Here is a 13,992-nt window from a genome sequence, read left to right on the forward strand (position 1 = left end):
GAATAGATAAATGTCAGAGAGATGAATTAATGGATGGATGGATGGGTGGGTGAAACTGAAATTTCTTAGACAAAATATGATGGCAAAGTGATTAGATGTCAGGACTACAAGGTAATGCTGGAATGGCATCACACAGGGGAAGATTTGCAAGCATAGAGAAAACAGACAGTTGTACAGGGAGGATGCATGAACCAAAACAGAAGCTCCCAGATGGCATCACCCTGGTCACCCAACTTAGTCTAGGAAATGAGTTTAGTCAGAGTATCAAAGACTAAGGATAATGTAAAATAGCATTTATTCTTTTTGGAAACTGATCCACCTTAGCCAAACTCATTTTAAAGATCTAGTCACTAAATCAAGTAATATATAAGAAATTTTACCCTCCTGAAGCTTAGACTTCTTAGTTAGTCAGCATCTTTTTTCCCTGACCCCAAATCTATTTGTGATTCAGATGACAATCAGAACACTTGATAAAAATGGGTTTGAGCTGGCTGCTAGTGTATGTTCCCTTGAGTTATGGTAGATGAATGCAGCTATGCATGAACCTGCTGAATGGACTGACCCCTCACTCAGTAAGTCAGGGCACTTTCTCCACAGGCTGAGCAGGAAACATGTGTTACTTCCATTTTGTCACCCCAGGTTCCTTGCTCCCCCTCTTTTCCACATTTGCTCATCAGAATACCCTGATATTTCCACATTTGTGTGCAGGTAAAATTAATTACTGTTCAGCTTTCCCATCTGTAAAACCATACCAGTTTGTTGCACAGTTTAGAGATAATGTGTATAGCTAATATAATTGCAGCTGATGATAGATGATAGTACTGTGATACGACCTGAGTTTCAGAGTCAGGGAGCAGAAAGGATTCGTGGGAAGACACAATATTCTAGCATAATCCAGTGACCAGGAGCACAAAGAAAGGTAGCCATTCAATAAGACACCAAATGCCATATGACAGGAACTTCACAGCAGAGTTGGAGGAAGTGATTATCAAGAATCTTTTATGTGGTATTGACAGGATTTTTACTTCATCCCAGAAGCAATGGGGAGCCTCTGAAGGTCTCTTAAGAAGAGTGGCAAGATTAAATCTTTGTTCGACAAAGATGGTGGGAAGGCTAGGCATGGTAGTTCCTATTTGTAATCCCACTACTGGGGAAACTGAGGCAGGAGGATCACAAGATTGAGGTTTGAGGCCAGTCTTGCCTACCCCAGTGAGAGAGAGAGAGAGAGAGATTGGGAGATATTTAGTAGAGGAAAGGGCAGAGAAATAAGGTTTTGTAATTTAAGGGTGATAGATAATGAGGATTAAGGGTAAGGCAGCAAAGCAGGTACAGATAGGAGGGAAAGAGATGACTGATGTCAACATGAAGCGTACAGGACTTGACAAGTAACTAGAAGCAGTGGGAGAGGAGATGGGAGGAAGTTAATATGATGAGTAGGAATTTATTTCAGATGGTTGTACGAGTCTGTCATAATTCCCAAAATAAGAAGCAAGTTTGAAGGAAACAAAAGGAGTGGGTTTGAGGGAGAAATATGAGCTACATGTGTCATGTTGAGTTTAAGCTCCCATGGGAAATGTCAGTGGAAATATTGAGTAAGCAAACATGTGTGTGTGTGTGTGTGTGTGTGTGTGTGTGTGTGTATTTGAAAATATAAAAAGCAATCTGAGCTAAAAATAAAGGTTTGAGAACCAGCAGCATCTAGATGATACCGTGGAAGCAGAAATGTTCAATCACAGAGAGGTGCAACAGTGCAGGAGAGACCTCTGGCAGGAGCACCAAAGGTGTTAAGGGTGAGTGGTCCACAAAAGAGACCATAGGCATAGTTAGACCTGGAGTGTAAGGGAATGCTTTCAATATATTTAATATTACAAGTGGCCTTTGTCAAAGAACTTTTAATGTGGTGGCAGGTGTAGAGGCTGGTCTGGAGTGAGCAGAAAAAATAAGAGGTAAATACAAAGAGACAGAGCCTAGCATGCTAACCTCACCCTTATTATTTGACTACTGTCAAATTTACCAGCCATATGAAGCATCATGTTCCATTCATGCTCTACAATTCAATTTTTCTAAGATACTTACCATCGCCCAAACATATCAGATCTTTTCTTACTGTTCTTATACAGCCTCCTTTCAAAATTAAGCCAAAGTGTTAATCCTTCCATCAAGTCTAACCTGCTCTACACCCTTGTATCTCCCCAAGTAGACATGGCCTCTTCTCCCTGGGTTCCACCATGGTAACTTAAGTCTACCCAGGGTGTGTGTGATTGTGATTGCAACCTAGACCTCAACTCTCAGAAGTTTCCAGCCCTTATGTGAATGTGGTAGATTTCAGAGATAGCCACAGATTTCTCCCATTCTTTTCTCAACCTTTTGCAGGTGATACTGCTGTTTCCTCCAATGTTAATCAGATTCTGGCCATGTGGCTTGATTGGGACACTTAGAAAGCATGACACAAGCAAGGCTAGAAAGCATTCACACCTGGCTCCATTAAGGATCAGATCACTGTGTAAGCCAACATGGTCCAGCTGCTGGGAAAAAGAGGCCATGTAGGGAGATGCACCTCCCCACTGATGCTGCATGACAGAATACAATCCAGACCAGATGTGGTAACTGCCAGATGTGTGCATGAAGCCATTCTGGACCAGATGATCTGAGCCAGTGCAGACCATTACTGCCCGGTCCACCCATGAATCAGTCATGAAAAGAGTAACTATTGTTTTAAGCCACTTAGTTCTGAGGTGATTTGTTACACAGCAAAAGCTGACAGGGTGAACAAAAAACCACGTGGAAATTTCACTCATTTTACAAGATTGTCACTAAAACTCAGGAAATGAGAATAGCCAGAAATGGTGAAAGTGGTATCCCTCAAGACTGCATTCTTATAGACCAGATTCTTCAATGGTACTTACTTTCCAAACTGCTCAAAGCAAAAGAAGTGAATTTTTTTATCTATAGGTTGCAAAAGAAATGAGGCAGTTTCCAAATAAATTTAAAGAAAATGGAAAGGGGAAAGATCAATGCTGAGAACACAATTGCAAGTGAAACACTGAGCTAATGATTCATAAGGCAGTTTGGGTGGAAGAAGTAGCATTCAGGAATAAGAATTCAAGGGGATAAAGATGCCCAGGCCCAGGGGGGAAGAAGAAGCCATAACTCCAAGAACAAACCAAATTTGGGGAATAGGAGCCACAGCTAGAAACAGAATCACAGATTTGAATGTGAAATAAATTTCCTCTTTAAACCTAGCAGATGGTACCCAATTTATCTCAAGCATGAAGAGATATGACAGTTTTGTCCCATGGGTAATTTTTTAAGCATGCTTAATTATCAGTACTCTTAAGTAACAAGATTATTATCACTGGTATGCCAAGATGTTTCAGAATAAATAGATTTTATTTTGGAGTTGATCATTAGATTAGCTCAAACTTAGTTAATGAATAACAAGAAAATATAGAGTTGATAATCTGCTGAAATAAAGAATAGTTATATATTGTCTCGAGATGCTAATGTATCTTAGCTCCGAAATTCAGCTAACCTCAAATGAACCACAGTTCCCAAGGATATTCTCAAGCAATCGTACTTTTTCTTGGGAATCTGAAAGCAAAATTTGTCCTAAGACATTTCCATTTGTTTTTACCCAAGGGAATCAATGATATGTTTTGTACCAAAATATACTAGAATTTAGAAATGCTTTTGTCTTAGAGAAGGTGATATGCTAACCTTTGTGTGCCACTTTCTGTGAGATAAACACTTGGGATAAATCCTTGGGAAAAGGCACAGTATAAATAATTGACAAATATAAATGTTCCTGAAAATGCAGAGGCATATGATAGTGTTATCATTCCTCTGTCTTAAGAATGATTAACTCAGCATAACTAAGAGTAACCATCATGAAGCATTTATCAAGAACCTCATGTTCTATGCAGACATTAGATTAAGGGCAAACACAACAAGGGGATCGGACTTTGATCACATGATAAAGTGAGAACACACAAGGAAGGTATGAGGATAGGTAAAACACCCAAAAAACTAGACAGCATTTGTTGCCCTCAACACAGAGAAACTAAGGCAGATATTTTAAAGCAACTGAGGCCAATAGGAGAAGGGGACCAGGAACTAGAGAAAAGGTTAGTTCAAGAAGAATTAACCTAGAAGGTAACACACATGCACAGGAAAGCAATGCGAGTCAACTCCCTGTATAGCTATCCTTATCTCAACCAGCAAAAACCCTTGGTCCTTCCTATTATTGCTTATACTCTCTCTTCAACAAAATTAGAGATAAGGGCAAAATAGTTTCTACCTAGTAGCAAGGGGCTTGGGGGGGGTAAGAGAGAGGGTAGGGGGAAGGAGGGAGAAATGACCCAAACATTGTAATGCACATATGAGTATAATAAAAAAGAAGAAAAAAAGAACCTCATGTTCATACATTCGTTCGACAAATATTTAATGAGCAATTACTTTGTTTTAGAGGCTGCCTTTAAATGCTACTCTACCATAGCAAGAAGGAAAGCATGACCACTCACCTTCCCAGAATCCAGTGGGGAGATCAAAAAATAAACACAGTACTAAGCAGGCGAGAAAATTTTTTTTATGATAAATGTGATAAATCAAAAAAACAAGACACCAGGATGGAAAAAAAAATGTTAACTAAGGTGTCTCTTCCTCAAGGACAGGACACTAACGCTGACATCAAGACAGATAGGGAAAAAGAGCGAGGGGGACAGCAATTAGGAGCCTGTGCTGGCTCTGAGAGCGGAAAATGGAGGGTGTGTGCTAACTGTGTAAAAGAACTATGGATCAAAATTTCTAAAAAGGATGATAGACCAAGGATAAAAAGCTTTTCCTAAGAGTATATGTTACAGAAGCCCAGAGACTTTCACCTTTCACTTCATACACAGAGAATCAACGGCAACTTTGTGAAATGCTTTTCTTGTTTGTAGAGTATAGAGAATACTGTGTTGATCCAAGCCTCGATATCATAGAACATTCAGCTTATTCAAAGTCAGTTTTCTACTAATAATTATCATTTTGCTACATTTCCTCATGGTATCAAGATTCCCTTTAAGCTATTATCAACAAAATCATAGAGGTGTGGGGTTTTGTTTATTAGTTTGTGTTACTGAAAGGGAATTACTCTTGATATGTCAGTAAGTAGAGAACCACAGGGCAGAACTGAGAAACTCAGAAGCTGAAGCTCGTTCACTAACCGGGAGCGACTTTCACATCTCCACCTGCCAAAAAGCCTGAAAGATGCTAAGCACTGTGTAAAGCATGGAAATCAAGACTGGCATACAAGAATGGACAGATTCCAAGAGGGAACCAGGATGTTAGGACTGAGTGATGCAAAGAATCACAGGAGGCTTGTGTGTTGGGCTGGGGTCTCTCAGTTTAATGCAAGACTCTGTAAGTCTCTTGAGCTGGAATGTAATAGGAATTCCAGGGCTTCCAGAAGATACGACAAATGTGCAAATTACATGAAAGCAAAGAATTGGGAAAGTATATTCTCTTTAAAAGACTGAACTTAACTTTTCAAACAGAGCACTTCATGAATTGATAAATGGGCGTACTGTATAAAAAAATTACTTATTTAGGATTTTTTTTTTTGCAATGGTGGGATCGAACCTATGGCCTTGCACGTGGTAAGCAAATGCTCTGCCACTGAGTGAAATCCCAACCATTTTTAACTTTTTTTTTTTGTAGTGCTAGAGAAGGAAGCAGGGCCTTGTGTATGCTAAGCAAGCCCTCTACCACTGAGCCACACCCCAGCCCACCTGCTTTAGCATTCTTTAACAAGAAAGCTGCTGCATTTGATCACACATGATACTAATGTCCTTGTGGTTTCTTCCTTCAGCCTCGCACATAAGCCTAATCAGTGGCTACCATCCCACCATCCAATATTCAATGCATCAGCCTGCGTTGGGTTTTGAGTCAAAACAAGCAGTGGTTTGAAATGTGTTTGTTCCACTTACCGCTCACACCAAAAGCATGACAATCGTCAATGGTCATATGTGTAAACTAATTTTCCCCAAATTTGGTTCTTACCCAAATTCTTTAAAATTCCTAATCATTTTGTGTTCACTGGCATTGGATGACTGAATTGTTAACATAAAGCTTCTTTTGAATTTATGGAGCTTTTTACAATTCCTACTTAATTAGATTTGAATGTAAAATATTGAATGAACTCTTTTGTTTTTATTTTTCCCCAATTTAGAATTTTTTGTGGTTAGGGGTGAGGGATGTTCATGAATACTGAAATGCTCTCAGATGTGTGATCTGTTGAAAGCAACAATTTTCTACTGTTAGGAATGTTCACATATGAGTTCTGTGTAAAGAACAGTGCTTCCCAGGAAAGCCAATAATTACTTCAGTTGAAACAAAGAAAAAGGCAAAAATAATCCATCAGCATAAGCCATTGCTGGCTTTTCTTACCACTTACAGCTAGAGCAAGCTTTCAAGTCCTTCAAAAGCAGTCCGGGAAATCTTTCTGATTTGATTGTTGTTCAGGAGACTAAACAAACACACAATCCAGAATGAGAAACAGGTTCTGCAAACAGAGCAGTTCTGCTAAATATAACACTTCACACAGTAGAAAGGCATTTACTGTCATGGTTCACTAAATGTAGAAATTTATAATCTTATAAAAGGCTGTATTAAAACATCACTTTGTCACAATAGTCTTTTCAAAAACAATTTAAATTTACTAAATTACCCCCAAAATGTCATTGAAAGAGCACTGAAAACCCAAAGACAAAATTTGTGTTTTCCTGAAGCCTGTCATCTGAAAGGATAATCATCCTCATTGTCACAATAACAATGGGACAAATTCCTAAACAAACAGATGAAGTGCTTCAAACACTCAGGCCTAAGCATCTTCCCTGGAAAAACAAATATCGCAGCTATTGGCACACAACAAACTCTCGTTGTATATTTGTTGAACTGTAAAACCCAGAGTCAATTACTCCACAGGATGAAAGGCTCTTATTATATAGTACTATCAAATGATCCAAAAACAACTTTAAAAAAAATCCAGGTATTAAACAACAGGTGGCAGAAATAAATTGGATTTGAACAGTAAAATTGCAACATTGATGATAGATTTGGAAAGAGTTCTCTGGCAAAAGAAAATTTTAGATTTGTTTCTGATAAATACACTTGACATTTCTTTTAAGTTTAAATTATTATGGCATGTTTAAATTCTTATGGTATAGGGAAAGCCTGCTCATTGTGTTGGTGCAATGACTATCCTGTAATATTTTAAATTCCCTTAACTTCTAAACAGCCACTGCCTCAGTCAAATGCTACAGGAGAAATGTACAGTGAATTGTACAACATTTATTTTGTGCTCTTTTTTCTTTTGTGTGCCTGATTAGCAAAACAGAAATGTTAGGGCCAGCGGAGCAGGTGATAATTTGAGTCCTTGTATACGATTTCACAGAAAGCCCAGATGCCCAATCTTGTGTGTTTCTAACCTGCTGACCACATTCCTCACGGGTAAATTCCCCAAATGCCTCTGAAGCCACTCTGACACCCCCTGCCACTTCTCAGCATTTGTGACTGCCTAATTTTCTGGCCATCAGGGAGGCAGAGCAATCAACCTGCAGTGCATGGTAGGGCTGATGCCATGCAGAGATAATGTCAACTTCTCAGCATCGTCACTAAGACTATAAGCTTTATAGTCCACCATGTGTTCAAGACCTTTTAAGCTCGGTGAAAACAACATGGTTGGTCATGCATAGTTAAACCCAGACATGCATTGATCTGGGAGAATTTGTCATTTAGTTCCTCTCTGCACACTCTAATTCTATTGTGCAATATCAATTAATATCCTTCTTTCGGGTCCCCCAAATATCACCATACAAATATTGTTGATTAATAATTAAATAAACACCCAATATATGTCCACCAAAGCATGTATATGTATGTAATTTGCACATCTGCTGTGATGCATGTGCGTGTGTGGCGTGTCTAATCAACACATAATCCCAGTCTCATCTCACAGACCACAGGAAGCAACCTGAGTGACTATTTTCTCAATTCTCCCAAGGATGTGGCAACAAGGACTGGGTTGGTGGGTTTTATTCAAAGGATGTTTTCAGGCCTCTGTCCTTAATTCTCTCTCAAAACCGCAATTGAGAAAGGGAAAAGATACCACATTCCATGATTAATCCTTCTTCAGTGTATAAAATGTGCTCAAATCCTAGGCCTCCATACATTCTTATATGATTATCAAAACTGCTGTAAAAATAAAACATGTAATTTTCAAAAACTGCACTGACGTTGCCTTTATATTTTTAACGGTGTAATTCACTCTGGATATGAAAAACCTCAAGTATGAGATCAAATAATTTAATTTACAGGTTTTCTTGGAAATACTTTTATTGCTGACAAAAACCAAATCCATTAAAATGGTTCACTGCTGAATGCATTTTCCAATACCAAGCACATAATTCTTGTCAAGCTTTATTCAAAGCAGTATATTTTCTTTCAAAACATCCTTATTAAAATTTTAATGAGTGGAATCCAATCCTAGAAATGTTTTGGTTAAGTGATTACAGAAACTGTCATTTTATTTTTGTTTTATTTTTCATAAAGGAAATGCATTTGAAATTTATGAGTAAGTTTATAGAAATCTAGAGCATAAAACAATGCCTAATGCCCTTTCACCAAAAATAAACACAATCTTAGGTAAATTTGTGGTTTATATCCTAAAACTGTGTTCTAATATTGCCTACAATATCCAGGGGTGAAGGGAGAAGCAAACAAAATGCCCAAAAAGAAAATATTACATCTTTATTGAGGAAATAAAAGAAAATAATTCCTATAGATAGGAAATCTGATTGCCCTAGTGATCAGACCCTTGGAGGAGGAGAAGAAGCAGCAAGAGACCAATGGCTTTTTGTATTAGCTTTACCTTTTTTTGCTGAAACACAAGGGACTTAACCACAGCACCAAAGGACTATAGCATACTGCTCACCTGCACATGCACTCAAACACATACTTGGTACTATACAAATGGTGTACTGTGTGGTAGGAAATATTTTGGTAAAAAGAAATAAGAAAAATAAAGCTTTTTGCAGAGTTATTCATCGAGGTGCAAAGTTTTTGTTTGTTTATTTTTGGTAATACTGGGATTTGAACTCAGGGCTTTGTGTTTGCTAGGCAGGTGTTTTACCACTTGAGCTATGCCTCCAGCCCCAAAGTAGAAAACTTTTAAAAGTAGAAATAAATAAAATTTAAAAAGTAAAATGGGTTATTCTTATTCTGTTGCTAGAGATGATCTGCTTTCTGTCTATTGAAAATGCATTGCTTTACAATAAACTTTACTATCATTTTCACTACAGAAAAAAAAAAACAAGCAAAACAGGGAGATGGCTGAATAGAGGCACCAGCACTTATCTCCTTCTCCACAAAGATGAATCAGACTAACAGGTTCACAGCTGCCTTCTGAAGTGAGGGACCATGAAAGAACACTGGGAATCAATAGCACAGAGACTGGAACTTTGTAAGATCCAGAGACCGGGGGGAGTGGCATAGTAAGAGACGAGATTCCTGGAGGAGAGGAGTGTCCCTTCTGCAAAGGTAAAAATGAAATAGAGTCCCAGCAAACTCCATAAGTGAGGGTGCTGCCAATCCTGGCTGCTGGAAACTTTCACAATCTTCATGTGGTTGCTGCCTAATTTGGTAAGTAACCCAAAATCTGCACAGTTGCTTGCCATGGAAAAGATCTCACATCATCTTCTAACAAGCAGCCAGCATGCTATCCATAGCCAGGTGCCATCTTGAGAAGCGAACTATTATCTGAGTTTGGGCTGCCCTAAGGGTCAGAAAACCCTAAATATTCCCATCTCTGGGGCCCCACAGACATTCCACTGTCCTGATTTGTAGGGATCTGCCTCAGGAAACCAATTTGGCTCTGCCGAGTGATTGGATGTAAGCCTACTGGGTGCTGTGTACCATAAGGGCAGGTGTTTTGACAAAGAGAGGAGTAGAGGGTGTCACCACTAAAATCCAGGAGCCCAGGACACTTGTACACTGAGAATAGGGGTGTGGCCACTCCTCTGTGAATGTGCCAGTGCCAGGACTAAAGGCAGATACCCACTTTTCCCGTTGCCCCATCACCCCCTGAACTGCGCTCAAATGCCTGCTAGTCACAGTTCCTAATGCCTCCCCTCATAGGCCCTACTTCATGGTGCTCAGGCAACTGTTACTGGCAAAGAAAGGAAGGAACATCATGGTTCCTGCTGCTGCCCTGCCCCCAGTACCCAGTAGTGTGCTGAGGGGTTTCAAGCAATTCCAAGGCCCTGGTTACTACTGAAAGATTAGGGGTGACTTAAAAAATATGCTGATCAAAAAAAAATACACAGATCTAAATCAAAATCACACTTAAGGTTCCACCTCACCCCTGTTAGAATAGCCATCATGAAAAACACCACTAACAACAGGTGTTGGAGAGGATGTGGGGAAAAAAGAACCCTCGTACACTGCTGGTGGGAATGCAAGCTAGTACAACCACTCTGGAAAAAAATTTGGAGGCTGCTTAAAAATCTAAACATTGTGCCATATGATCCAGCAATCCTACTCTTGGGGATATACCCAAAGGAACGTGACAATGGTTACTCCAAAGGCACCTGCACACTCATGTTTATTGCAGTGCTATTCACAATAGCCAAGATATGGAAACAACCAAGAAGCCCAATTACTGATGAATGGATCAAGAAAATGTGATATTTATACACAATGGAATTTTACTCAGCCATGAAGAAGAATGAAATCTTATCATTTGCAAGTGAATGGATGGAACTGGAGAACATCATCCTGAGCGAGGTTGGCCAGGCTCAGAAGACCAAAAATCCTATGTTCTCCCTCATATGCAGACTTTAGATCTATAGCAAGTGCAGCAATGTGGTTGGACTTGGGTCACATGCTAAGGGGAGAACATATATGGGAGGAATGGGGATAGGTAAGAAACCCAAAACATGAAAGTATTTGATGTCCCTACTATAGAGGAACTAATACAGGAACCTTAAAGCAGCAGAGGTCAACATGAGAAGGGATCAGGAACCAGTGTAAAGATCAGTTAGAGATGAATTAACTTGGGTTGTAACACATTTGTGCATGGAAGCAATGCTAGGAATCTCTGTATAGCTATTCTTACCTTAACTAGCAAAGACACTTTGTCTTTCTTATTATTGCTATGTCTTCTCTTCAACAAAATTAGAGATATGGGCAGAATAGATTCTGCCTGGAAATGAGGGGGGATGGGAGGAGAAGAAGGGGGCAGGGGGCAGGGGGGAGCAATGATCCAAACAATGCATGCACATGTGATTAAACAAATAATTTTTTTAAAAAGTATAAAAACTAAAGACAATAACCACCATTTTGAGACTTCACTCCCATTTTCTGTGAAGGGAAGAGGAAATGTTTCTCCTTTTCCCCCCACACCATTTCCCCCTACTTTTTCCTGCTACACTAAAATAAATCTTTGCTAAAACTTTAAAATAAATAAATAAGTAAATAAAAATTTAAAAATACGCAGATCTAGACATCACCCTGCACTTTGTATGGGTGTGAGTGCCACAGAAGGAGTGCTGTGTTCGCCACCCCTGTTTTTCTCCCATGCAGCATCTGGAATCACACAGGTCACTGTTTAGAAAGTAAGTTCTTCAAACCACTCCTCACTGTTGGGACTGCTGAAATTCAGAGACCTGTGCTAACAGCAGAGCCAGCATCAATAGCACCTAAAGAAATTCCCATCACCCAAAAAGGGGAACATAGTGATCTCCCCATTCCCACTGCTATCTGCACCACACCTGCCTGAACTGCTAGCATGTCCCACTCATGTGTAACCCACAGAGACAGTAGGTCTCTCCTACTCTGCCACTGTACACACAGTGCTCAAAGTTATTAATTACAACCAAAGAAGCTGTAGGCACATGACACTGTGGTTCCCAGCTGGAATAAAAGGCAATATTACATAACAAATCAACACCTCAAGACACATTGCCAGGCAAAAGCTGTTAGTAAGTAAGCTATCACATAAAAGTGGTAGAGATTCCTGATCCAGCAGATATGAAAATGTCAGTATAGGAACACAAGAACTATGAAAAAACAAAATATCCAACAGAACTTAATACCTTTCTCACAACAGATTCCAAAGAAATTGATATGAGTGAAATGCCTCACAAAGAATTTAAAAGAATGCTTATTAAAAAAAAGTTCAATGAGATCCAAGAGAATACAGATAAATGGTTAAATGAAACTAGAAAGACAATGCAGGATAGGAATGAGAAATTCTGCAAAGAAATAAGAGGTTTTGGAAAAGAACCAAACAAATGTCTTGGAAATGAAGAGCTTAATAAGGTAAATTTAAAAAAATTTAAGCCTTAATCATAGACTAGATCACACAGAAGAACATCTGAACTTAAGACAGTTCTTTTGAAACATCTCACTCAGTCAGAAAAGAAGTTAGAATGAGTGAAAAGAGCATTCAAGACCTACGGAACATCATTAAATGAACAAACATTGCATTCTGGAATACCCAAAGGGGAGCAGAAAAAGTTAATGGCACTGGAAGCTTATACAATTACCTAACAGTAGAAAACTTCCTCAATCCTGGGAAAGAGATTGACATCTATGTACAAAAAGCTTATAGTACCCCAAGCAGACATGACCAGAAAAGACCTTTCCCTCAGTATATTATAGTCACACTGCCAAATGTACAAGACAAATAAAAAAATTCCAAGATCTACAAGTAAAAAGCACCAAGTCACATTTAAAAGTTACCCCACTAGAATAACAGCAGAGTTCTCATAAGAAACACTACAGGCCAAGAAGGAATGGAATGATGTATTCTATGTCTTAAAAGAAAATTACCACTCAAGAATAGTGTGCACATCCAGGATGGCCTTCACAAAAGAAGGATAAATAAAAACCTTTCAAGATAATAACAAAGAGAATTCATAATACCCAGAATAGCCTTACAAAAGATACTTAAGAAGGTCATATATCCAGAAGTGAAAGAAAGACAACTACTATCACACAAGCACGCCAAAGAATCCCACTAAGAGTAGATATACCTAAAAGACAAACACACAACGCCAAGTACTGCATGTAGTCTCTCATATGTGGAAGCAAAAAAGTATCAATCTGAAGGAGGAAGGGTGGAAAGGGGAGGTTGAAGGTGGTCAGTGCACTTATGGAAATATCACACTGAAACCCATTAGTATGGACAATTAATAGATGTTAATAAAAACTTTAAATAAAAAATGGGGAACAAGGAAACAACATAGAACCTTCTTGTATCTCGCACAAAATTTGTACTCAGAGTAATGCCAAGATTTGCTTTGAAAGTAAATCATAAAGTCAGTATTGGTGAAATGCTGTTGTCAATACCACAAGAAAAAATACTTACCTTATTATAAGCACTACATAAATCATTCGCACCTCAAAACAGTAAAAAAAGTCATGCTGATTCAAGGAACACAAATTCATTGAGTGACTATATCAACTTTTTTCTTCAAGGATATTCTTCAAAGGAAAAGGCAGATTTACAGTGAAATCTTCCTATGAGTGACCTATTCTTTAAAAATTCAAATGAATTAGCTGTCTCTTCTGTTTTTTGAAATTCTGAGACTTTAAAATTAAAATATTCTGAAGCAAAAGATATAGTTACCCTGAAATTTTATGTCAATAGACACTTCTTTCTTTTTCTGTTAATTAATTAAATACATCTTTGGTCCCATATTCTTCTTCATTGTTTATCTTTACTTATTGATTTGTTAAGAAAAATTTGTGTATAAGAATTAACCTTTTGCTTATGATATGTGTCAGAAATTTTTTTTTATTTTTTATACACTGATGGTGGGAATGTAAGTTAGTGCAACTGCTATGGAAAGCAGTATGGAAACTCCTCAAAACACTAAAAGTAGAACTGCCATATGATCCAGCCATACCACTCCTAGACATCTACCCAAAGGAATATGCACACAGGATAGC

The sequence above is a fragment of the Castor canadensis genome, chromosome 3, assembly GCF_047511655.1.
Source record: "Castor canadensis chromosome 3, mCasCan1.hap1v2, whole genome shotgun sequence".
In the NCBI taxonomy this organism is placed as follows: Eukaryota; Metazoa; Chordata; class Mammalia; order Rodentia; family Castoridae; genus Castor; species Castor canadensis.